This window comes from Ranitomeya variabilis, unplaced genomic scaffold (genome assembly GCF_051348905.1).
Source record: "Ranitomeya variabilis isolate aRanVar5 unplaced genomic scaffold, aRanVar5.hap1 Scaffold_81, whole genome shotgun sequence".
Lineage (NCBI taxonomy): Eukaryota > Metazoa > Chordata > Amphibia > Anura > Dendrobatidae > Ranitomeya > Ranitomeya variabilis.
This window is the reverse complement of record NW_027508201.1, coordinates 1-27779: the sequence shown is the minus strand read 5'-3', so window position 1 is coordinate 27779 and position 27779 is coordinate 1. Positions and strand designations below refer to the sequence as shown.

Sequence of the window (27779 nt, the reverse complement as noted above, 5' to 3'; positions counted from 1 at the left end):
CTTCGTTGGAATAAGACCGATAAGGCGGATATCTGGCCCTTGAGCGAGCCGAGCGCCAGGCCTGAGACCAGGCCGTTCTGTAGGAGCTCCAAAATGGTGGGATTAGAGAAGAGGAGGGGGAAGACTTCCACGAGCCTTGAACCAAGCAAAACATGTCTTCCAGGTACGGTGATAAATGTGTACCGACGCAGGCTTACAAGCACTGATCATTGTGGACGTGACCCGTTGTGAAAAACCAGCCTGGGCTAGAATCCAGGATTCATCGGCCAAGTCGTTAAACACAGGGCTGCCGTGTTCTGGTGGTAAATCAGTCCCTGGGAGAGCAGATCTGAACGAACCAGCAGTTGCCAAGGTACATCGGTGACGAGGCACAAAAAAATCTGCGAAACACAACCGGCATGGCCAATCCGAAGCGACCAGGATCACTGGAACCCCTTCCGCCTTGAACTTCCAGATGACTCTCGGAAGAAGCGGCAGCGGGGGAAAAACGTACAGAAAACGGAACTGGCACCACAAAAGAACCAGAGCACCCGCTCCTATGGCTCTTGGAACTCAAGACAGAGCTAAAAACCTGGAGACTTTGACGTTCAGTCTGGACGCCATCAGATCCACATCCGGGGTCCCCCAAAAAAGACAGATATGTTGGAAGTTCCCACTCCCCCGAGGCGAGACCCTGGCGGCTGAGGAAGTCTGCCGCCCAGTTTTCCAAGCCTGGTATGTGCACTGCTGAGAATGCGAGTTACTACGCACATGGCCTCCCTGCTGCGGGTATCCCCTTGATGCTTGATGTATGCCACAGCCGTGGTGTTGTCCGATCGAATTCGGATTGGGTGACCAGCTAGGAGATAATGAAACTGCAGTAGCGCTAGCCATATCGCTCGGATTTCCAAGACATTGATTGGCAGTTTCGATTACTGAGATGACCAGCGGCCCTTAGCGGTGTGGTGACAAAAAAACTGCTCCCCAGCCCAGAAGACTGGCATCAGTAGTCACCACTAGCCATTGGACCGGCAAAAAGGACTTTCCCTGGTTGAGGGAAGAACTCAATGTCCACCATCTGAGAGTTTGCCTGACCCGCGGGGATAGGCGGCACCGGAAGTCGAGGAAGAAAGGGTTCCTGTCCCAAGCGGCTAGAAGAGCATGCTGTAGGGGCCGGAGGTGCATCTGTGCGAAAGGAACCGCTTCCAATGCTGCCACCATTTTCTAGAGTACCCTCATCGCAAAGGGGATGGAATGAGGGGATAACTGAAAAAGTGTGGGGACTCCTTGCTGAAGGGCTAGGACCTTGTCTTGAGGGAGAATCACCAACCCTCGCGAGGTGTCCAGGATCATGCCTAAAAAGGGGATATCTGCTGAGCTGGAACGGGGGAAGACTTGGCTAAGTTTATCAGCCAACCTAGACGAGAAAGAGTATCTCAAGTGATACGGACGGACTCCGTGCAGTTGTGGAAAGACGGACCCTTGACCAAGAGTTCGTCCAGACAGGGCAGGACGACCAGGCCCCGAGAGTGCAGAATGGACATGACAGCCGCCCTGTGAAAACCCTGGGAGTAGTAGCGAGGCCGAAGGGCAAGGCTGTGAATTGAAAATGCAGTTCGGGAATGGTGAAACGCAGGAACTTTTGGGGGTGGGGGAATCGGGATGTCCAGGTGTCGGGGTCGTAACGAAAATAAATCCTCATTCACCAGTCATTCCAAATTATAGTGTGAGCGCAGAACATCTGGTACCAATTAAAATGACTCAAACACGCAGCTGATTCAATTTTAGCTGATGTCCCGCATCCACATCTGTCAGAAGCAGTACAGCAACTAACTTTATTCTAGAATAATAATAATAATTATTATTTTTATTTATATAGCGCCAGCATATTCCGCAGCGCTTTACAACTTATAGAGGGGACTTGTACAGACAATAGACATTACAGCATAACAGAAATCACAGTTCAAAATAGATACCAGGAGGAATGAGGGCCCTGCTCCCAAGCTTACAAACTATGAGGAAAAGGGGAGACACGAGAGGTGGATGGTAACAATTGCTTTAGTTATTTGGACCAGCCATAGTGTAAGGCTCGGGTGTTCATGTAAAGCTGCATGAATCAGTTAACTGCCTAAGTATGTAGCAGTACAGACACAGAGTGCTATTAACTGCATAAAGTGTATGAGAACACGATGCAAGGAACCTGATTATGTGTTTTGTTTTTTTTCTATTTTTAAATAGGCCACAACAGAATACACAACACTAAAAAGGAATGCAATAGGCGGGGTTTAAACAGTATACGTCTAGTGTTCAATCTCTTTCTGATTCGTCGGACGTCTTCTGGTGGATTCCTCCTCTTCTTTACATTTCCAAGTTTCGATTTCAGAAGAAATGAAACTTAACCTTTCAGACTCTAAACTAAAGTGAAGAATGAACACTGGCAGCCATCTTTAATACAGTTACATTTGCATTAGCAAGGGAAAACTTATTGTTTCACAGTATAAGATATATAAAAGTACAAAAGTGTATAAGAAAATATATTTTCACCTTGACACAGGTAAGCATATCGAATAATTGATGGATGCTAGAAACTCCCCTTTTTCACTTGAGGTTATGACCGAACGAAGAGACTCCATGTGGAAATGATGGACCTTGACAAACTTGTTTAGAAGTTTGAGGTCTAGTATGGGTCTCACTTTTCCGTCCTTTCTTGGGACAACTACCGTATATACTCGAGTATAAGCCAAGATTTTCAGCCCAAATTTTTGGGCTGAAAGTGCCCCTCTCGGCTTATACTCGAGTCACGGTCAGCGGGTGAGGGGGAGAGAGGATTGTCGCATACTCACCTAGTCCCGGCGCTCCTGACGCTGTCCCTGCCTGTCACACTGTCGTCGGGTGCCGCAGCTCTTCCCCTGTTCAGCAGTCACGTGGGACCGCTCATTAAAGTTATGAATATGGACTCCACTCCCATAGGGTTGGAGCCGCATATTCATTTCTCTAATCAGCGGTGCCAGTGACCGCTGACAGAGGAAGAGGCTGCGGCACCCGAAGACAGTGTGACAGGCAGGGACAGCGTCAGGAGCGCCGGGACTAGGTGAGTATTTTATATTCACCTGTCCACGTTCCAACCGCCGGGCGCCGCTCTGTCTTCCCGTCCTCTGGCTCTGACTGTTCAGGTCAGAGGGCGCGATGACGCATATAGTGTGCGCGCCGCCCTCTGCCTGAACAGTCAGTGCAGAGAGACGCCGGGACGGGACGCTGAGGAGCTGCAAGCAAGAGAGGTGAGTATGTGTTTTTTTTTTTTTTTATTGCAGCAGCGTTATATATGGTACAGATTTATATGGCACATCTATGGGGCAACAATGAACAGTGCAGAGCATATATGGCACTGCTTTATAAGGAGCATCTATGGGGCAATAATGAACAGTGCAGAGCATATAAGGCACAGCTTTATAAGGTGCATCTGTGGGGCCATAATGAACAGTGCAGAGCATATAAGGCACAGCTTTATAAGGAGCATCTATGGGGCAACAATGAACAGTGCAGAGCATATAAGGCACAGCTTTATAAGGAGCATCTATGGGGCAATAATGAACAGTGCAGAGCATATAAGGCACAGCCTAATAAGGAGCATCTATGGGGCAATAATGAACAGTGCAGAGCATTATATATGGCACAGCTTTATATGGAGCATCTATGGGGCAATAATGAACGGTGCAGAGCATATAAGGCACAGCTTTATAAGGAGCATCTATGGGGCAACAATGAACAGTGCAGAGCATATAAGGCACAGCTTTATAAGGAGCATCTATGGGGCAATAATGAACAGTGCAGAGCATATAAGGCACAGCCTAATAAGGAGCATCTATGGGGCAATAATGAACAGTGCAGAGCATTATATATGGCACAGCTTTATATGGAGCATCTATGGGGCAATAATGAACAGTGCAGAGCATATAAGGCACAGCCTAATAAGGAGCATCTATGGGGCAATAATGAACAGTGCAGAGCATATATGGCACAGCTTTATAAGGAGCATCTATGGGGCAATAATGAACAGTGCAGAGCATATAAGGCACAGCCCAATAAGGAGCATCTATGGGGCAATAATGAACAGTGCAGAGCATTATATATGGCACAGCTTTATATGGAGCATCTATGGGGCAATAATGAACAGTGCAGAGCATATAAGGCACAGCCTAATAAGGAGCATCTATGGGGCAATAATGAACAGTGCAGAGCATATAAGGCACAGCTTTATAAGGAGCATCTATGGGGCCATAATGAACAGTGCAGAGCATTATATGTGGCACAGCTTTATATGGAGCATCTATGGGGCAATAATGAACAGTGCAGAGCATATAAGGCACAGCCTAATAAGGAGCATCTATGGGGCAATAATGAACAGTGCAGAGCATATAAGGCACAGCTTTATAAGGAGCATCTATGGGGCCATAATGAACAGTGCAGAGCATTGCATATGGCACAGCTTTATATGGAGCATCTATGGGGCCATAATGAACAGTGCAGAGCATTCTATATGGCACAGCTATATATGGAGCATCTATGGGGCAATAATCAACGGTATGGAGCATTATATATGGCACAGCTTTATATGGAACCTCCTTTGGGGCAATAATGAATGGTATGGAGCATCTACTTTTATTTTTGAAATTCACCGGTAGCTGCTGTATTTTCCACCCTAGGCTTATACTCGAGTCAATAAGTTTTCCTAGTTTTTTGTGGCAAAATTAGGGGGGTCGGCTTATACTCGAGTATATACGGTAATAGGTTGGAGTAGAATCCCTCAAACCTTTTGTTTTCCGGCACCGGAACAATGACGCCATTGCGGCGCAAAGAGTCTATGGCTCGGGAAAGAGTCTTTGCCCTTGTTGCTGGAAGTTGGGAAGGAAAGAAACGAGTCGGGGGATTCGAAGAAAAATCAATTTTGTATCCGGAACACACCAGTTCTGTGACCCATTCGTCGTGAACGACAGAGCCAAACCTGGTGAAACAGAAGTAGGTGACCGCTTACCTTGCTGGTGTCGACTGGATAAACCCATGAGTCATTGGGAGGAAAATCTGTGGGACCTAGTTCCCTTAAATCCAGACTGTTTGGTCTGGCCCTTCCATTGCTGATTGGACCTAAAGGATGCCTGGGGTCCTCTGTTTGTGTGAGGAGAGCGTCCTGATCCTGAAGAGGTAGTGGGATTGGACCAATCTGGATTGGCGAGAAAGGATCGGAAACGGATTTGTTGTTGACGCCGAAAAGGACGCCTAAGCCTCTGCTGGGGAAGAAATTTGCTCTTTCCTCCCGTACCATCCGAGATAAGCTGATCCAGTTTCTTTCCAAACAAACACCCACACTAGTAAGGAAGAGATGTCAGACTTTTTTGATGCAGAATCTGCCTTCCATTCTCTGAGCCATAAAGATCTTCTGATCGTGATGGCATTTGCCGCCGATAGAGTCGCACAGTTGGCCACATCCAAAGAAGCGTGTACCAGGTAATCTCCTGCCTGAGAAATATGGCTAGCCAGCTGCGCTGCTTCCGGAGGAAGATTACTGCTCTGAACAGAATTAGCCAAGGTCTCCGACAAAGAAACCATTGCTTTACCTACCCACACGGCAGCGAAGGAAGGATATAGAGCCGCACCTGAGACATCGAAGACAGATCGAGCCAAATTTTCTACCTGGTAGTCTGTGGGATTTTTAATAGATGATCCGTCCGGCAGGGATAGAAGGGTTTTGGATGCCAGGTGAGAGACTGGCAGGTCTACTGCAGGGGACTCGGCCCAATCCTTTCTGAGATCTGCTGAGAAAGGGTACTTCGCCTCAAGCGGTTTTTGTCTTGTAAAGCACTTATCCGGTCCCTCCCTGTGTAGATTAACTATATCCCATCCCGAAACTCCGAGTGAATGGTTAATGTTCTATGAGGACGCTTAGCTTTTTTGAAGCACACAGCGTGATCCGGCACAGAGCTGGAGTCTTCATCAACCTCCAGATTTTGGTTGACGGCCTCAGAGAATCAACAGTCCTCTGAAAGTCTGGCGAAACGGGATCTAAAGAGACGTCCAATTCATACTCAGAATAGAGTTCACTACCAACATCTGTTGAGGGAGAACGAGAAATGGAGCTCAGAGACGCCATGGCACGTGAGTGTACGCGAGACGTACTGCGGATCAATTTCCTAGACGCTTGTACATTTCTAGATTGTGTGCTGCCCCTGCTAGCCCGAGAAAAAAAAAAATCCTCCTCCAAGATGGCGCCATCTGTGCATGTGCAGTGGCAGCTATCGGATCTCCTCTATAGACACAAATAGATGCTACTGCGCAGGTGCCATTTTAAAATGGATTTTTTTTTAGGGATCAGTGATCTGTCAGCAGTCTGCATTATGAATACCTAATCAGAGCACCACATGAAGCCCCCACAGACCGCCCCTGGGCACGAGCAGATCATTCACTCAAAACTGAAAATGAAGATTCCACAACAACCACAAGACGGATTCCATCACCAGCGGCACTTTAAGCCCCTTCCTGGGTCCCTGTAAGGACACAAGGAACGGTCTTTCCTCCAGGCCTCTGTAACAGACAGTTATCTTCTAAAAAATACCAGAACGAGGGTGCCACCCTAGATCGAGAAAATAATTTTTCATATAGAACTAAGGCTACGTTCACATTAGCGGCGGGCGCCGCAGCGTCGGGCGCCGCAGCGGCGCCGCATGTGTCATGCGCCCCTATATTTAACATGGGGGCGCATGGACATGCGTCGCACTTGCGTTTTGCGCCGCATGCGTCCCTGCGGCGCCCGCGTCCGGGCGCAGAGGACGCAGCAAGTTGCATTTTTGCTGCGTCCAAAATCAATGAAAAAAGGACGCATGCGGCGCAAAACGCAGCGTTGTGCATGCGTTTTGCTCCGTTTTTGTTTGCGTTGTGCGTTGCGGCGCCGACGCTGCGGCGCACAACGCAAATGTGAACGTAGCCTAACAAATACGGCTACATAGCGTGGAATATGATAGTAATAGTGGTGATGATAATAATAATAATACTAGTAGTACCGCTATGTAGTGTGATAGTATCTGTTAAGGGAGCAAGACTGTCCTTCACTATTAATTGGGAAAATTAGCCAAAGAAAAAAACAGAAATAAAAAAACCAGAGTAGTTAATATAAAATCATGAAAATTTTATTAAATAATAATACATCACATTTATAACATGAATAGAGCAAATGCAATAGAAAATAATATTTAAAATGTATAAAGGGCGCACCTAACCATTAGAAACTCTATATTTAGTAGTTGCCACATATAAAGTGCAAAAGACGTGGTAAAAAATAGTAAAAAAAATATAAATGTATAAAAAATAATTTAATAACCACTAATGGGCACCGCTGACACAGTGATCTCATGCGGAAAATGCTAGTGTGCAAACAGTGTGCAAGCCAAAGTACATATGCAAGAGAGTTGAAATAGTAATTAGGCTGAACTGTACAAAAATACCACTAGGTGTCGCTGTTGATAACAGCAACTGTTGGCACACGGGAAAGGAGACTGATAAGAAAACATAATGCGGTCATGATAGACATGTACTTACTATGCTCTTAAGATCCCGGTTTCCTGGATGGCGCCCTCCCCAACGCGCGTTTCGGCACGCTGCCTTCGTCAGGTACCATCCAGGAAACCGGGATCTTAAGAGCATAGTAAGTACATGTCTATCATGACCGCATTATGTTTTCTTATTACTATCAATCTCTTTTCCCGTGTGCCAACAGTTGCTGTTATCAACAGCGACACCTAGTGGTATTTTTGTACAGTTCAGCCTAATTACTATTTCAACTCTCTTGCATATGTACTTTGGCTTGCACACTGTTTGCACACTAGCATTTTCCGCATGAGATCACTGTGTCAGCGGTGCCCATTAGTGGTTATCACACTTTTTATGCATTTATATTTTTTTACTATTTACCACCACGTCTTTTGCACGTTATATGTGGCAACTACTAAATATAGAATTTCTAATGGTTAGGTGCGCCCTTTATACATTTTAAATATTATTTTCTATTGCATTTGCTCTATTCAGGTTATAAATCTGATGTATTATTACTTAATAACATTTTCATGATTTTATATTAACTACTGTGGACTTTTTGATTGGGTTTTTTTTCCTCTGTTTTTTCTTTAGATATCTTCTAACTACACATCTTTTAACATCTGGAGTTTGAAGTTTCTCTTCCTTCTGATTATTTAGACTATAGAAGGATGATGGAAGAACGCTTTCCTTCCTTTTTTAAAAAAAAAACAGTAGAGAAGTTTGGTGCCGCTGTAATCGTCCGGAGAATCTTATTGTCAGGTCATTTCACTGCACACGGTACGTTGTAAAACAAACAAACAAAAAAAAAGAAAACTACAAAACTATGGCAGAATTTTTTTTTTCCCACCATTTCCCCCCCCACTAGGAATTATTTTCCGATTTATCAGTACATTTTATGGTAAAATGAATGGCGTCATTCAACACTACAACTCATCCCGCAATGAACAAGTCCTCGTACGCATATATTGATGGAGAAATTAAAAAAAGGGTTTTGGTTTTTTTTTTAATACTAAAAGTACAAAAATTAAAATTGTGTCAGGAACCATAAGGGTTTGGGGCCACCTCTGCCGCACCTGTAATTCTGTTTAGCAGACTTGATGCAATCAATGAACTGTGGGATCTCGTAGTTCACTAAGGTCTTGAGCTGCCCGTCGCCTACTCCGTCTCTGTAGATGATGATGCGCTGCGGCAGGTTTCCTTCGTTAGTCTTGGTCCATGCGTGCAGCGCCGCTAGAGAAAGAGAAAGGACATAAAGAAAAGACAGAAAAAAGTCATCATGACATCGTGATACCAGTAAATAAGGCCGCCCACAGGCGCACTGAAATTCTGCTATAGGCCACAGACATCGGATCGGTGGGGATCAGACACCCCTGCATCAGATGTGTGCAGCGCCGTACACCGTGTAGTGGCCGCTCTCAGTACTGCAGCTCCGATCACATTTCATACAGCTGCAGTACCAAGAATGGCCACTACATGGTGTACGGATACAGCTGCGAACAGAACCTGCACCAGTCTATGACACACAAATCTCAGCACAGTTACCTGGTGTCGGCTATAAACAAAGGGGAGATTTGTCCCCCACTATTTTATCAGCCATGGCACTTCTCGGAGAAGCTGGGGGCACATTTACTAAAACATGGCAGAAATTATAGCACAAACCTACGCCGAGGTCTCCTATACCAGACTCCCCTTCTGTACAGTGAAAATCCATCCAGATGTTTGTTCTGCACATTTGGAACTTTTTATTATATTTTTTACCTTGCATACAAACTTTTAGGCCATCGACAATCTCTTGTCTCTGATCCTGGACGACGCATCGGGAAAACCAGGTAAAATAGAAAGGTCAGAGGTTACTTAGGGCTCATTCAGAATAAGGCCGCCATCTCATAGGCTGCTATGGGCCTACAAGACATCAGGGGCACAATGGCATCAGTGCCGGCCCACTCTGGGGTGCGGGGCTGAGGGGCGCGGAGGCTGTAGACCGTGGGGGCAATCAGGTTATTCTGGGGGCTGCGGTACAATGGGGGCTGTATCTGGAGGGGGCGCTCAGGGTCCTTGCTCCAGTTCTCTGCATTAGCCGGAGTGAGGAGCCAGCAATGTATGAGGAACCCAGACGTGGCAGATACATTACCGAGTCATTTGCTTGTTCGTGTTCGCGACAAAGCCAGCAATAGATCTCCTCCCCTGCAGGGTGTCGTGGTAGCAATCAATCCCAATAATTATTGCTTTATCCAGCTGAGAAAAAAAAAAAAAAAAAAAAGCCACATTCACTGGTGTGGTGAAATATGTGAGATATATATATATATATATATTCTTGAGAAAGGCTCAGATGGAGCCGAAACGTCGCCCAGAACAGTGGGTTGATTAAACCTTCCACATTTACATTGAAGAAATTGAACTTTTATTTTGAAAATATATTGGTCAGCGACCAGCTGATTGGTCAGCGACGGGCAGTCCGGCCGAGAATTCGCCCCTCCATACTCCCCTCCAGTCAGCGCTCACACAGGGTTAATGGCTGCATTACACCGTGTTATGCCGCTGTGTAACGCAGTCCATTAACACTGCTATTAACCCTGTGTGCCTATGCAGCTTCAATAGTAAAAAGATCTAATCTTGAAAATAATAAAAAAAATTATATACTCACCTTCTGGCGCCTTTGCCGCTCCTCACGACGCTCCGGGCCATGCACTGCGCTCTCGCGAGATGATGACGTAGTGGTCTCGTGAGACCGCTACGTCATCATCTCGCGAGACCACAATGCATTCTTGGGACCGGAGGGTCGCGAGGAGCATCGCTAAATGCCTGGCCTGGATCCGGGGGCCGCCGGAAGGTGAGTATATAACTATTTTTTATTTTAATTCTTTTTTTTTTTTTTTAAACAGGGATATGGTGCCCACATTGCTATATGCTACTTGGCTGTGGTGTATTTCTCTGCTGTAATTTTGCATCATGAATCGTGGTATGTGTTAAAGAGGAGGGCCCACTGAGACTCTTTCGCCCGGGGCTCTCAAAAACCTGGAGCCGGCCCTGGCTTCACTGATTGGTCACGCCCGGCCGCCCGCGAATTGGGGCGGAATTTGTACCACGCTTCGCTAATTGGTCGCGCCCGGCCGAATCCGGTGTATAAATTGCATTATTCTGAAAACTTCATAAATAAACTACATACATATTCTAGAATACCCGATGTGTTAGAATCGGGCCACCATCTAGTGTGTGTATCTCTCTCTCTCTCTCTCTCTCTCTCTCGAGAGAGAGAGCAAAGCTGCAAACTGCATCATATAGATAAAAAAAATCACAGCAGCACATGTACATGATTCATGTACATGTGCTGCTGTGTATGTGTATATATATATATATATATATATATATATATATATATATATATATAAATAAATAAATATATATATATATATATATATACATATACACACACACACACACACACATCTAGATACATTATATAATGGCAATAATGTAACATTATTTAATGTAACTGTCTTGAAAAGTTGCAGGTCGCACCCAGGTGTTAATGTGTATTTTCCTGAGACAAGTAGACTTCAGTCTCTAACCTCACCAGGGTGTCCTGCTGGAAGCCAAGAAGAAAGGTAACATTTGACATCTCTTAGCTCTTGAAAGAGAGATGTTAATTACGGCCTGATAGTATCTCTGTGACAGCTGTTACACAAAGGATCTCAAGAGAAAAGAATATATTGATTGGGGGGGCGCGGCCGTGGACCAATAAAAATACAAGCCATTATGATATTACCCTGAGGGGCTAGTCTAGAAACCGGACCTCCAGACCAAAGCTATAAATTAGACCTGTATACCTAAAAAACGTGTTCACATGTGAGGGCAGCCTGAGACGCTCATGTGTTCCACCAACTCCATTCACCCCCCCCCCCTTCCTCAGGGAGCACAAAGCAAACTACCAGTTAGATGATTTCTGTAAGTTTTCTCCTGTTTATTTTTATACTGTTTTGCATAAGTTGTGTGTCTTTATTATCATATTTTTATACTTTTTCTTACTGTAAGCACTGAACCTTTTTTGTATTAAAGTATAAAACTTTAACAAGTTGAACCTTGAATGTTCTAAAAGAATCCATAGCCTAAGGTGTGTGAGCCTTATGAGTGGTAGTATTAATATTTCAGAGACTCATCGCCCGTGTGTTCGATGAGTGGTGGCAGCGTGTATGAGCGGGTGTGTGGCCTGGGTCTGTGTGTGATTTATGCTCCCATTAGAGCATAATGCATAACGGCCCATCAGGCAATACAATCTGTAATTGTAACAGAGCCTCCTGCCCCGCTTCTGCAGCAGATGCCTCTTGTGCCCGTACTACCGCCACCTCCTCCTGCACTCGAGTCAGTAATATCTTTGAAGAAGATGATGTGAAAGCTACTCCTGACAGGCCAAAGTAAACTCGCTTTTCCCCATCCCAAATAAACACCCTTTGCATCCAGTTACCCAATCCAGAAACCTCCCCATGGCCTTTTATAGGCAAATGGCAGCGAATCGAGAGATTTATTCCACTTCCCGAAGAGATCTGTTACACTTGCTCCAAGTGAAGACTGAGGAGGGGTATCTTCCAATTATTGAGGGTGGCATAACCTATAATGTGAATTTGGACGGGGAACATATGAGTGGTGTTGATATCTGCAATGCTTTAAAAGTTTGGGCACAAGATAGATTAGCGGACCAAGCTACCTCCCTCACAGATGTCACACAGGACAAGGAGCAGACTGCCGAGAAGTTTTATGGGCGTCTTATGGTAGTGTTTAAAGATTTGGGATTCTCACTGTATAATAAAGCCCATTCACACCTTTTTGTGGCAGCTTTAATGTCCGGCCTCAAATCTGAATTGAAAGAGGCAATAATGTCAGTCAAACCTGATATCGAGACTTCCACTCCGGATGATGCATTGAAAATAGTAAAAAGTTTTCAGAAGAATTTAGCCCGCTCTGCATCAGCAGGGAAATCAAAGGTTAAACCAGTAGCCACAGCGATTCCTGCTCCAACCTCGGCCCCTACCCCAGCTACAAGGACGCAGCTGTTCCTTATCAGTGGCCCACACAACAGACTCCAGCTCCTGCCCTCCTCCCCTACACAAATTCAGTTCCCTACTCCAATATCCCTTTTAACCCTATGTCTGGGAATCTCACTCCCCAGCCCCGCCCTGCCGTGCCAATTCTCGCTTGAAGTGCTGGCGCTGAGGCCGGCCCGGTCACTTTCAGAGAGATTGTCATACCCATGCTGACAGTTGCTACCTTCAGGTTCCCCCTTCCACCCGTAACCTGAATACTGGGAACTCTGGGGGATACTCAGAATCAGATAGCCTCAAAATCCTGATAATCGCCCATACTGAAGAGATGGCAGACCCAATAAACATACTATTACAAAACCCATCTGTCATGGTCTCAATGGCAAGAGACATAGCCCAGCATATATCAGAACTAGCTCTTGGATGATGGGAACTAAACTGACCATGAACTAAACCTACCACACAACTAGAAGTGGCCGGGTAGCATGCCTACGTTGATCGCTAGATGCCCAGCGCCAGCCGGAGAACTAAATAGTCTAAGCAGAGGAAAATATAGTCCTTGCTCACCTCTAGAGAAATTCCCCGACAGGCAGACAGAAGACCCCCACATATATTGGCGGTGAATTAAGATGAAATAACAAACGTAGCATGAAAATAGGTTTTAGCAAATTTGAGGTCCGCTTACTAGATAGATGAAAGACAGAAGGGACACTTTCATGGTCAGCTGAAAAACCCTATCAAAATACCATCCAGAAATTCCTTTAGGACTCTAGCATTAACTCATAACACCAGAGTGGCAATTTCTGTTTCACAAGAGCTTTCCAGACACAGTAACGAAACTACAGCTGTGAACTGGAACCAAAAATACAAAAACAAACATGGACGAAAGTCCAACTTATCTAGGAGTTGTCTAGGAGCAGGAACATGCACAGAAGGCTTCTGATAACATTGTTGACCGGCATCCAACTGACAGAGAAGCAAGGTTATATAGCGACTCCCACAACTAGATGGGAACAGGTGAGCAGGGAAGATGATGACACAAGTTCAATTCCACCAGTAGCCACCGGGGGAGCCCAGAATCCAAATTCACAACAGTACCCCCCCCTCAAGGAGGGGGCACCGAACCCTCACCAGACCCACCAGGGCGATCAGGATGAGCCCTATGAAAGGCACGAACAAGATCGGAGGCATGAACATCAGAGGCAGTCACCCAAGAATTATCCTCCTGGCCGTATCCCTTCCACTTGACCAGATACTGGAGTCTCCGTCTGGAAACACGGGAGTCCAAGATTTTTTCCACAACGTACTCCAACTCACCCTCAACCAACACCGGAGCAGGAGGCTCAACGGAAGGCACAATAGGTACCTCATACCTGCGCAATAATGACCGATGAAAAACATTATGAATGGAAAAAGATGCAGGGAGGTCCAAACGGAAGGACACAGGGTTAAGAATCTCCAATATCTTGTACGGGCCGATAAACCGAGGCTTAAACTTAGGAGAAGAGACCCTCATAGGGACAAAACGAGAAGACAACCACACCAAATCCCCAACACAAAGCCGAGGACCAACACGACGACGGCGGTTGGCAAAAAGCTGAGTCTTCTCCTGGGACAACTTCAAATTGTCCATCACCTGCCCCCAAATCCGATGCAATCTCTCCACCACAGCATCTACACCAGGACAATCCGAAGATTCCACCTGACCGGAGGAAAATCGAGGATGAAACCCCGAATTACAGAAAAACGGGGACACCAAAGTGGCAGAGCTGGCCCGATTATTGAGGGCGAACTCCGCCAATGGCAAAAAAGCAACCCAATCATCCTGGTCCGCAGACACAAAACATCTCAGATATGTCTCCAGGGTCTGATTAGTCCGCTCGGTCTGGCCATTAGTCTGAGGATGGAAAGCAGACGAAAAAGACAAATCTATGCCTATCCTAGCACAGAACGCCCGCCAAAATCTAGACACAAATTGGGTTCCTCTGTCAGAAACGATATTCTCAGGAATACCATGTAAACGAACAACATTCTGAAAAAACAGAGGAACCAACTCGGAAGAAGAAGGCAACTTGGGCAAGGGAACCAAATGGACCATCTTAGAGAAACGGTCACACACCACCCAGATGACAGACATCTTCTGAGAAACGGGCAGATCCGAGATAAAATCCATCGAGATGTGCGTCCAAGGCCTCTTAGGAATGGGCAAGGGCAATAACAATCCACTAGCCCGAGAACAACAAGGCTTGGCCCGAGCACAAACGTCACAAGACTGCACAAAGCCTCGCACATCTCGTGACAGGGAAGGCCACCAGAAGGACCTTGCCACCAAATCCCTGGTCCCAAAGATTCCAGGATGACCTGCCAACGCAGAAGAATGAACCTCAGAGATGACTCTACTGGTCCAATCATCAGGAACGAACAGTCTACCAGGTGGGCAACGATCCGGTCTATCCGCCTGAAACTCCTGCAAGGCCCGCCGCAGGTCTGGAGAAACGGCTGACAAAATCACTCCATCCTTAAGGATACCTGTGGGCTCAGAGTTACCAGGCGAGTCAGGCTCAAAACTCCTAGAAAGGGCATCTGCTTTAATATTCTTAGAACCCGGTAGGTATGACACCACAAAATCAAACCGAGAGAAAAACAACGACCAGCGCGCCTGTCTAGGATTCAGGCGCCTGGCGGATTCAAGATAGATTAGGTTTTTGTGGTCAGTCAATACCACCACCTGATGTCTAGCCCCCTCAAGCCAGTGGCGCCACTCCTCAAAAGCCCACTTCATGGCCAAAAGCTCCCGATTCCCAACATCATAATTCCGCTCGGCGGGCGAAAATTTACGGGAAAAAAAAGCACAAGGCCTCATCATGGAGCAGTCGGAACTTTTCTGCGACAACACTGCCCCAGCTCCGATCTCAGAAGCGTCAACCTCAACCTGAAAAGGAAGATCAACATCAGGCTGACGCAACACAGGGGCAGAAGAAAAACGGCGCTTAAGCTCCCGAAAGGCCTCCACAGCATCAGGAGACCAATCAGCAACATCAGCACCCTTCTTAGTCAAATCGGTCAATGGCTTAACTACATCCGAAAAACCAGCAATAAATCGGCGATAAAAGTTAGCAAAGCCCAAAAATTTCTGAAGACTCTTAAGAGAAGAGGGCTGCGTCCAATCACAAATAGCCTGAACCTTAACAGGATCCATCTCAATGGAAGAGGGGGAAAAAATATATCCCAAGAAGGAAATCTTTTGAACCCCAAAAAGGCACTTAGAACCCTTCACACACAAAGAATTAGACCGCAAAACCTGAAAAACCCTCCTGACCTGCTGGACATGAGAGTCCCAGTCATCCGAAAAAATCAGAATATCATCCAGATACACAATCATAAATTTATCCAAATAATCGCGGAAAATGTCATGCATAAAGGACTGGAAGACTGAAGGGGCATTAGAAAGACCAAAAGGCATCACCAAATACTCAAAGTGGCCCTCGGGCGTATTAAATGCGGTTTTCCACTCATCCCCCTGCTTAATTCGCACCAAATTATACGCCCCACGGAGATCAATCTTAGAGAACCACTTGGCCCCCTTTATGCGAGCAAACAAATCAGTCAGCAGCAGCAACGGGTATTGATATTTGACCGTGATTTTATTCAAAAGCCGATAATCAATACATGGTCTCAACGAGCCATCTTTTTTAGACACAAAGAAAAACCCGGCTCCTAAGGGAGATGACGACGGACGAATATGTCCCTTTTCCAAGGACTCCTTTATATATTCTCGCATAGCAGCATGTTCAGGCACAGACAGATTAAATAAACGACCCTTGGGGTATTTACTACCCGGGATTAAATCTATAGCACAATCGCACTCGCGGTGCGGAGGTAGTGAACCCAGCTTGGGTTCTTCAAAGACATCACGAAAGTCAGACAAGAACTCAGGAATTTCAGAGGGAATAGATGATGAAATGGGCACCACAGGTACGTCCCCATGAGTCCCCTTACATCCCCAGCTTATCACAGACATGGCTCTCCAGTCGAGGACTGGGTTATGAGATTGCAGCCATGGCAATCCCAGCACCAAAACATCATGTAGATTATACAGCACCAGAAAGCGAATAATCTCCTGGTGATCCGGATTAATACGCATAGTTACTTGTGTCCAGTATTGTGGTTTATTACTAGCCAATGGGGTGGAGTCAATCCCCTTCAGAGGAATAGGAGTTTCCAAAGGCTCTAAATCATACCCACAGCGTTTGGCAAAGGACCAATCCATAAGACTCAAAGCGGCACCAGAGTCGATATAGGCGTCCGCAGTAACGGATGACAAAGAGCAAATCAGGGTCACAGATAGAATGAACTTAGACTGTAAAGTGCCAATAGAAACAGACTTATCAAGCTTCTTAGTGCGCTTAGAGCATGCTGATATAACATGAGTAGAATCACCACAGTAGAAACACAGCCCATTTTTCCGTCTAAAATTCTGCCGCTCGCTTCTGGACAGAATTCTATCACACTGCATACTTTCTGACGTCTTCTCAGTGGACACCGCCAAATGGTGCACCGGTTTGCGCTCCCGTAGACGCCTATCGATCTGAATAGCCATTGTCATGGACTCATTCAGACCCGCAGGCACAGAGAACCCCACCATAACATCCTTAATAGCATCAGAGAGGCCCTCTCTGAAAGTCGCCGCCAGGGCGCACTCATTCCACTGAGTAAGCACAGACCATTTACGGAATCTTTGGCAGTATATTTCTGCTTCATCTTGCCCCTGAGACAGGGACATCAAAGTTTTTTCCGCCTGGAGCTCCAAATGAGGTTCCTCATAAAGCAACCCCAAGGCCAGAAAAAACGCATCCACATTAAGCAATGCAGGATCCTCTGGCTTCAATGAAAAAGCCCAATCTTGAGGGTCGCCCCGGAGCAAGGAAATCACAATCCTGACCTGCTGTGCAGGGTCTCCGGCAGAGCGAGACTTCAGGGACAAAAACAATTTGCAATTATTTCTAAAATTCTGAAAACCAGATCTATTCCCCGAGAAAAATTCCGGCAAAGGAACTCTCGGCTCAGACATAGGTGCATGAATCACGAAATCTTGCAAATTTTGTACTTTCGTGGCGAGATTATTCAAACCTGCAGCTACACCCTGTAGATCCATTTTACACAGATGAACACAGAGCCATTCAAGGATTATAAGGAGAAAAAGAAATGAAGGCTGCAGCATAGACAGACTGGCAGGTGGTACAATTATAAGCACACTCAGAGCTAGAGGGAGAGAGAAAAGAAAAAAAAAAAAAAAAAAATTTCAGCAGCTTCACTTTTCTCTCCTTTCTCAGCCAAGGATTTAACCCTTTAGTGGGCCGGTCAAACTGTCATGGTCTCAATGGCAAGAGACATAGCCCAGCATATATCAGAACTAGCTCTTGGATGATGGGAACTAAACTGACCATGAACTAAACCTACCACACAACTAGAAGTGGCCGGGTAGCATGCCTACGTTGATCGCTAGATGCCCAGCGCCAGCCGGAGAACTAAATAGTCTAAGCAGAGGAAAATATAGTCCTTGCTCACCTCTAGAGAAATTCCCCGACAGGCAGACAGAAGACCCCCACATATATTGGCGGTGAATTAAGATGAAATAACAAACGTAGCATGAAAATAGGTTTTAGCAAATTTGAGGTCCGCTTACTAGATAGATGAAAGACAGAAGGGACACTTTCATGGTCAGCTGAAAAACCCTATCAAAATACCATCCAGAAATTCCTTTAGGACTCTAGCATTAACTCATAACACCAGAGTGGCAATTTCTGTTTCACAAGAGCTTTCCAGACACAGTAACGAAACTACAGCTGTGAACTGGAACCAAAAATACAAAAACAAACATGGACGAAAGTCCAACTTATCTAGGAGTTGTCTAGGAGCAGGAACATGCACAGAAGGCTTCTGATAATATTGTTGACCGGCATCCAACTGACAGAGAAGCAAGGTTATATAGCGACTCCCACAACTAGATGGGAACAGGTGAGCAGGGAAGATGATGACACAAGTTCAATTCCACCAGTAGCCACCGGGGGAGCCCAGAATCCAAATTCACAACACCCATCCCTGTGGGACCTTTCCCTGAGGTCACGGCCCAGTTCATAATCTCTCCCACATGTCTGGTAAATTTACTGGGGGCAGATTTATTATCACAGTTCCGCTCCAGAATACAATTCCAAGATGATGGTCAGATGGTTCTTACGTTACATAACCCTTATGCAGATGAACACAATGCGGAGATCTGTATCCTACACGCCCTTCCCATGGTAATGATGGCCCCGATAGGCCCAGATCACCCCCAATAATGTCTGTAGAACCAGTAAAAGGGTTTCTCAAACCTGGTGCCCCTTTTCCGAAAGTCCATCAATACCCTTTGAAACATGATCAGGAGCGGGGCCTCAAGGGCCAAATACAAACATTACTCGATAATGGTGCCCTGGTACCTTGTGTTTCCCCATGTTACACTCCCTTGTTTCCCGTTAAGAAAAAGACCCCACCCGGCCAACCCCATGTGTACCGGCTGGTACAAGATCTACGGGCAGTTAATGCAGCTACTGTTCTGGAAACACCGGTGGTGCCTAATCCACATACTCTTGTGTCCCAGATACCTCAGGATGCTGCTTGGTTCAGTCATCGACCTTGCCAATGCCTTCTTCAGCATTCCATTACACCCAGATTGCCAGTTTCTGTTTGCATTCACTTATCAGGGACGACAATTGACGTGGACAGTTATGCCACAAGGGGCCCAAAATAGTCCCAATCAGTTTGCAAAAAATATGGGCGAGTGTCTTTTACCCTGGCAGTTAGATCATCGCTATGTCACGCTGCTCCAGTATGTGGATGAGGTTTTGTTGTGTGCACGAACAGAGCAGGAAGCCATTGCTGCCACTGTTCCCCTCCTCAAGTATCTGGCAGATCTGAACTGTCGGGTTTCGGCCTCGAAACTTCAGTTCTGCCTTGGTCATGTGATATTTTTGGGTAACTGTCTCCTTCAGGGTGTCAGACACCTCACAAAAGAAAGAAAAATAGCCGTCAGCTCCCTTCCTTTTTCCTAAAGATGAGACTGAACTCCAGCATTTTCTTGGACTATGTACTTATTGTCGTCAGTGGATACCGGACGCATCCCGCATAATGCAACCCCTCTACAATGCCCTGAAAGATGGTATATGAACTATAAGGAAAGATCAACGGTTTGTATGGAAAGCCTTTATCGTGCCTTCTCTGAATTAAAGCGGCTTATTGCTTCCGCCCCTGCCTTGGGCATCCCGGACTATACTCGACCGTTCCATTTGTATGTGCCTGAGAATGAAGGACACGCAGCAGGGGTACTCACACAGTCGCATGGCAATAGACAACGGCCTGTGGGCTATTATTCAGCCCGCCTCGACCCCGTGGCCCGGGCATCACCAAGTTGCATGAGGGCAGTTCACGCCACTCACTCGTTGCTTGACAAGACTGCAGACATAATTCTTGGACATGAGACGCACATTTTTGCCCCACATGATATTGCGGCAATACTGACACTCCAACAGCCAAAACATTTGACTGTACGACGACACTTGCGGCTGCAGTGTTCACTCCTTTTGCCTGACTAAATTCAACCCCGCTACTTTACTGCCGGTCCCCAAGAAGGATGGCAGTGATGAGGATTACCTCCAACATGACTGTTCCCAACTCCTGACTGAAGAGATAGCTTCCAACATCCACTTCCAAATCCTGATCTGGTGTTATACACGGATGGTTCAAGATATGCTGATGAGTTTGGCAGATTCCACAACGGACACGCTGTTACTACGGAAGATACTGTAGCACACGGAGCTGCACTCCCTCCCTCACTGTCAGCAGAACTTCAGGCTCTGTCTACTGCATGTGTTCTGGCCAAAGACAGGCGGGCTAATATATACACGGACTCACAGTATGCATTTGGTATTGCTCATGATTTTGGAGCTCTATGGGCCAATCGTGGGTTTATTACCACCGCCGTGACTCCAGTGAAGAATGCTGAAGCTGTTAAAACCCTCATGGACTCAATCAAATTACCTACCCAGGTGGCCATTATCAAAGTTAAGGCGCACTGTCCTAGGAACAGTCCACAGACTGTTGGCAACGCCTTTGCGGATATGCAAGCAAAAGCTGCTGCTCTCCTACCCGTTGAACCGACCATACCAACTATGGTGACCACATGCTCTCAGCGTAAACAGTTACAAGAAACACTGACTACAGGAACCTGTTGATCCATGACAGATGGAGGTTTTCTGTCGGACCCCACAAGACCGCTTAATGATGATGCAGAGAATGTCCCCATAGGAAGAAGTGAAGCAGTGGAAGGCTGATGGAGCATGTATGGACATGGTCTCTGGAAAAAGGACCAACTTGTGTGTCCCACTAAGCGGATGTATCCTGTTATTGCCACGTGGGCACATGGGCCCACACATTGAGGAAAAACCAGGCCCTAGCCCTGGTACAGTTGTGGCCAAAAGTATTGACACCCCTGCAGTTCTGTCAGATAATACTGAGTTTCTTCCTGAAAATGATTGCAAACACAAATTCTTTGTTATTATCTTCATTTAATTTGTCTTAAATGAAAAAACACCAAGAATTGTCCTAAAGCCAAATTGGATATAATTCCACACCAAAAATAAAAAAGGGGGTGGACAAAAGTATTAGCACTGTTCGAAAAATCATGTGATGCTTCTGTAATTAGTGTAATTAACAGCACCTGTAACTTACCTGTGGCACCTAACAGGTGTTGGCAATAACTAAATCACACTTGCAGCCAGCTGACATGGATTAAAGTTGACTCAACCTCTGTCCTGTGTCCTTGTGTGCACCACATTGAGCATGGAAAAAAGAAAGAAGACCAAAGAACTGTCTGAGGACTTGAGAAACCAAATTGTGAGGAAGCATGAGCAATCTCAAGGCTACAAGTCCATCTCCAAAGACCTGAATGTTCCTGTGTCTACCGTGCGCAGTGTCATCAAGAAGTTTAAAGCCCATGGCACTGTGGCTAACCTCCCTAGATGTGGACAGAAAAGAAAAATTGACAAGATTTCAACGCAAGATTGTGCGGATGTTGGATAAAGAACCTCGACTAACATCCAAACAAGTACAAGCTGCCCTGCAGTCTGAGGGTGCAACAGTGTCAACCCGTACTATCCGTCGGCGTCTGAATGAAAAGGACTGTATGGTAGGAGACCCAGGAAGACCCCACTTCTTACCCCGAGACATAAAAAAGCCAGGCTGGAGTTGGCCAAAACTTACCTGGAAAAGCCTAAAACATTTTGGAAGATTGTTCTCTGGTCAGATGAGACAAAAGTAGAGCTTTTTACAGGAGAGTTTACAGGAGAAAAAGTCATTCAAAGAAAAGAACACGGTCCCTACAGTCAAACATGGCAGAGGTTCCCTGATGTTTTGGGGTGGCTTTGCTGCCTCTGGCACTGGACTGCTTGACTGTGTGCATGGCATTATGAAGTCTGAAGACTACCAACAAATTTTGCAGCATAATGAGGGGCCCAGTGTGAGAAAGCTGGGTATCCTCAGAGGTCATGGGTCTTCCAGCAGGACAATGACCCAAAACACACTTCAAAAAGCACTAGAAAATGGTTTGAGAGAAAGCACTGGAGACTTCTAAGGTGGCCAGCAATGAGTCCAGACCTGAATCCCATAGAACACCTGTGGAGAGATCTAAAAATGCCAGTTTGGAGAAGGCACCCTTCAAATATCAGGGACCTGAGCAGTTTGCCAAAGAAGAATGGTCTAAAATTCCAGCAGAGCATTGTAAGAAACTCATTGATGGTTACCGGTAGCGGTTGGTTGCAGTTATTTTGGCTAAAGGTTGTGCAACCAAGTATTAGGCTGAGGGTGCCAATACTTTTGTCTGGCCCATTTTTGGAGTTTTGTGTGAAATGATCAATGTTTTGCTTTTTGCTTCATTCTCTTTTGTGTTTTTTCATTTAAGACAAATTAGAGGAAGATAATAATACCAAAGAATTTGTGATTGCAATCATTTTCAGGAAGAAATTGAGTATTATCTGACAGAATTGCAGGGGTGTCAATACTTTTGGCCACAACTGTATTTCTACAGTCATGACAGCACTCAACCGTGTATGTAATATCTGTGAGACCTGCAATCCTGGTCAACTTCAACGTGTACCCCCGAAGCATCTTGCTAAGCCCGACTATCCTTTCCAAAGGCTCCAGGTGGACCACATCACGTTGCCTAAGTCTGGAAGGTATGAATATTGTCTGGTGGTTGTCTACATGTTCTCCAGTTGGCCGGAAGCATTCCGTTACCAACATGACTGCAAAAACTACAGCAGAGAAACTGGTGATGGAAGTTATATACAGATATAGTGTTCCAGAAGTCGTTGAAAGTGACCAAGGCCCGGCCTTTTCTTCTCATGTGTATCAGGAGGTTTTGATAATGCTTGGATCCACTGAAGCCCTCCATACTCCGCACCATCCACAATCCAGTGGGAAAGTTGAGAGGCTGAACGGCACACTGAGGGGACAATTGACCAAAATGATGCAGGAGACTACGGCTCCATGGCCAGAGCTCCTACCCATTGTACTGTACCACATTCGTACTACCCCTATTGCAAAACTTGGCCTGTCCCCATATGAGATATTGTTTGGTATTGTTTGATATCAGAAGAAACTGACTGTGCTGTTCAATATGTTATTCAGCTTAGTAAAACCCTAGCTAACACCGATGCTCTAGTTTCTTCTTCCCTTCCAGATTCAGCAGAAAACGATATTTGTTATAACTTGAAGCCTGGTGATTTTGTGGTCGTGAAAAGGCATGTCAGAAAACACGGACTGGAACCCTTGTATGACGGTCCTTATCAAGTTCTCCTCATTACTCCCATGTCAGTAAAGCTGGAAGGTAGGCCGACGTGGATCCACGCATCGCACTGCAAGCTGGTCAAACAGACTAGTGGCAGATAAAGGGCATAATACTTAATACTACTGTTGCTGTCCAAAACCAACTCATCATAGTCACTAATCAACATACTGTAGTACTGGATTACTTAACAGCAGCACAGGGTGGTATGTGTCTGGTTATTGGACCCGCATGCTGTCATTATATAGATCCCAATAGCACTATGAAGTTAAAGTTAGAAGACATTCAAAGACTCAGAGGTCAATATGATAAAGACAATGGCCGTAATAAGGACAGTTGGTGGGCAGACACCTTCTCCTTTCTTAATCCAGCCAATTGGTTTAAGGGACTTAGGGGCTGGATAGCTGGAATCTTGCAAAGTTTGTTACACATCGCTGCCTTTATCCTTGTTATGTATGTAATACTAAGCTTTGTTCTTTGGTGTATTTCTGTATGTATTAGGAAATTCTGCACTAAGACAACTAATGATGATACCAAAAGCGTTGCCACCCCTGCTCTTCTCTACACCAATTTCACAAAGTTACCTGATGAAGATGCTGAAGCCAAGCGTATGGCTATCTTCAAAAGACCTCCTCCACCGTCATCAAAAATTGTTATCCGTAAATTGTAGCATACAGGGGGGATGGGTGCGCCGCAACAGCCATGGCTGGTAACATGGCACCGGTCATGTGAAGACCGTACCCCTCAAGCTTATAGGTTGGGATAGTACCTCTGATGCTGCATATTAGTTAACAAAATTTATCTAGGGGGGGGGGGGGGAATGTGAAGGGTTAAACCAAGATCAAAATTAAAGCAGGCTTCATTTTGTGCTTTTCGACTCCATTTTGCTGTTTTGAGATAAATTCTGTTACTAGGCTAAAGTTCATAGTTGTTATGAGACCTTGATTGTTCTAGTTTGAACAAGAGCACGAGAGTGAAGGTGTATTGTTCTACGAGACCTTGACGTACAGGCTGTTCCTGCATTCTTAGGCTACTTTCACACTTGCGTTGTGTGACGTCCGTCGCAATGCGTCGTTTTGGGGAAAAAACGGATCCTGCAAATGTGCCCGCAGGATGCATTTTTTGCCCATAGACTTGTATTGCCGACGGCTGGCCATCCGTCGCGCACTGGATGCGTCGTGTTTTGGCGGATCGTCGGCACAAAAAAAATGTTCAATGTAACATTTTTTCGTACGTCGGATCCGCCATTTCCTACCGCGCATGCGCAGCTGGAACTCCGCCCCCTCCTCCCCAGACTTTAGAATAGGCAGCGGATGCGTTGAAAAACTGCATCCGCTGCCCACGTCGTGACAAATTTTCACAATGTGCGTCGGTACGTCGCGCCGACGCTTAGCGACAGACCAGTACCGACGCTAGTGTGAAAGAAGCATTATAGGTTAAGAAAACTGTGAGCGTGTTCTTATGTTGATTGGTTGAAGTATAACTTGGGATTTGACATTGATCCCCCCAAACAGAGACATGTCTCCATCTGGTCATTCTCAGTTGCCGGCAACGCCCTGTGGATCAATTTTAAAATAACTGAGTCAACCATGAAGGGTCACTCCAGATCCTTCCTCAACAACACCACGGAGAAGGGATCCGTGACAATTGGATTTTACTGTGCATGGATAATGGGTATTGCCACATGGAGGGGTCAAGTTTCACTGCTCCTCGCCACATGGGGGAGAGACGAGCCTCTCGCCATGTATAGGTGTAAGGACACACGTACCGGCATCTCCACTGTCCACAGCTCTCCTCCTAACTTGCAGTTCATCTGTAAGGCGATTTTGGTGCAGACGGAGAGGACAGTCTGAGGTTTGCTCAAGGTCCTGGCGACAACGCACTGGCTGGGGATGGGGAAGTCCACGCACAGGTGCTTCTTGATGGCGTCGTACTTCATCTTATTAATGCTGGACAGGATACAGACCACCTGGAGAGCAGAGACAGATCATGGCGACATTTCAGACATTCTTGCTGGTCACGTTTCCACCCAGTCCAATAGCTACCCACCATCTCGGTGTGGTCTGTAATGTTCTGCTGGAAGGCCTGTAAATATCCTCCCACCGTGTCCTCGACTTCAACCCTTTAGAAAAGACAAACAAAACGTATGGTGTAAGACCCGCACTGTGCGAGCCCCTCGGCTGAGCCCCCCCGGCAGAGCCCCCCCGAGCCTCACAGAACCGCCCGGTTCATCTTGATGCGCATTTGCTGTGTGATCTTGAACAAGTTCTGCAGAAGAGCGTTCGCCGCATCGTAATTTCTCCGGGTGTAAAAGAGCAGCCAATTATTCAGATCTCGGGGGCTGATCAGGACGGCACCCCTCAACTCTCGCGACCAGTCAGCAAACTGTGGATTATATTCTGCCTGCAAATAATCCGAAATCACAAATTACATCTCAGTGCAGGATCTCCGGGAGGTTGTCACCCGGATTCTCAGCAGCCTGAGTTACATGCCAGGTCTGTGCAAAGTAGTGGGCAACCAAGAGTCAACCTGGCTTTGAGACAAGAAAGCTGGTGGGGAAGGCTTGGCCAGGGGCAGTCTGTGTCGGACTCCCAAACAGCCTCTGAAAAAGGAGCAAAATGAGTCAAAAGAAGGAAAGAATCCAGGCTGCAGCTCAAGAAGACCCCACAAAGCACTATTGGGCCCTGGAATATTATCCAAACCCCAAAAAAAAACTACTGAATATTTCAAACAAAGGCCTCCTGAAATGTAACGTGCATTTTATATCACAGCTAATTGGGCAAAAAAAAATAATCAAGTCATCACTCGGATCAATGTAAAAGACAAAATAGAAAAGGTGAAAAAGTCTAAAAAAAAAACAAAAACCCCAAACCACTTAGTGTTATATTTTCCTTACAAGAACGGACCTGCAGAATTGTTTCCAGGCCATTTGTATAACACTGCGGACAATGTAGAAATTATACCCTTTTTCCTTGTATTCACGTTCAGTGCAATTTAATTTTTATCCTTCAAAACTACATCTCATCCTGCAAAATACAAGCCCTCCTATGAAAATGAAAATAAAATAAAAAAATATATGGTAAATAAATAAATAGTTTAGGGGGAATGTGAAGGTGTTGTGGTGCGTTCACTCTCAACCTAAATACTCACAGATCTGTCTTTTTGCAGGATTTTTTCCGGAGGTGCGATTCTCCCTTCGAACTGTAGGAGTTCGGTATCGAAATTCAGCCCCCAGTCACGTAGCTCTTTCTGAACGCTCTCGTCCCTAAAGACAGGAGAAAAATATACAATCCCCGGATTCATCACTACTGGGTGGTGAAAGGAAGGAGCCCAATAAATGTCTTGCTGGTGCTCTATTGGCACTGTATCTATCTTTAGAACAGGACCCCACTGTCAGGAATGGAGAAGTGGCCATTACGTCTATTGGATCCAGATGAGACTATCCAGCAGCTATAGGGACCACAAGAGCTGCCTTACCCCAGTATACGGCTTTACCATCTCAGAATGTGTTTCGCCGCTGCTTCTTCTGGAGGTGTGGTTCCCCGGAAGAAGCAACGGCGAAACGTGTATTGGGTTACGTAAGCATCAAACTGAGGTCAGACATCTCTTGTTATGCGGTCTTATTTTTATCTCATCACGCAAGGTATCCCTCGTGTTTGTAGTCAAGTAGCGAGCAAAGCAATAGAGGAATGTCTCCGATCTACTGCTGTAATCAGGCTGAAGGGTCAACATCTCAGAAATTCCAGCTTATGTGAGCTGTTCGGTCATGCGCCAATCATACTGACAGCTGAGGCCGCTATCAGGAGCCTCCGTACTGTTCGGTATGACTGAGGCACTCACAGCCTCGATGGGGAACCAGTTTTGAAATCACAGCAAACTCAAGACATGGCTTCTAACCAAACTCACCTTGCCCAAAAGAAGGCCCATGTCAGAGGCAGACGGCCCTTACCAGCCACCGTGGCTACTTACTTGTGTATGTAATTCAGGAACTTCCCAACTTGTCGCTCCCTCTGGTCTGGTGGTAAGCGAGTGTGAACGGCCAGGTCTTTCATGACGTTGAAGTCGTTTCTCATTCTGTCGGTCAGACCTGTGTTATAAAGATGAAACGGTAAGAGATGAGAATACGAGCAGCTGCCTCCTGGTGAGGAGCCATGGGGGGCATTACTGGGACCGGCGCATTTCAGAAGGGGATCCCTAGCGATCTGCAAGACACCAGCCATACAGCAGACAGGGCAGATCAATTTTTTTTTTTTTTTAAACGGTAAAATATTTTTTATTCTTTATATATTTCTATTATTTCC

At 46.0% G+C, this 27779-nt stretch overlaps 1 pseudogene; it reads right to left on the bottom strand.

Moving 5' to 3' along the window:
* Window positions 1-27565, bottom strand: part of LOC143792827 (piwi-like protein 1) — a 29329-nt pseudogene extending 1764 nt beyond the window's left edge.
* Between the last annotated feature and the right edge of the window lie 214 nt (window positions 27566-27779).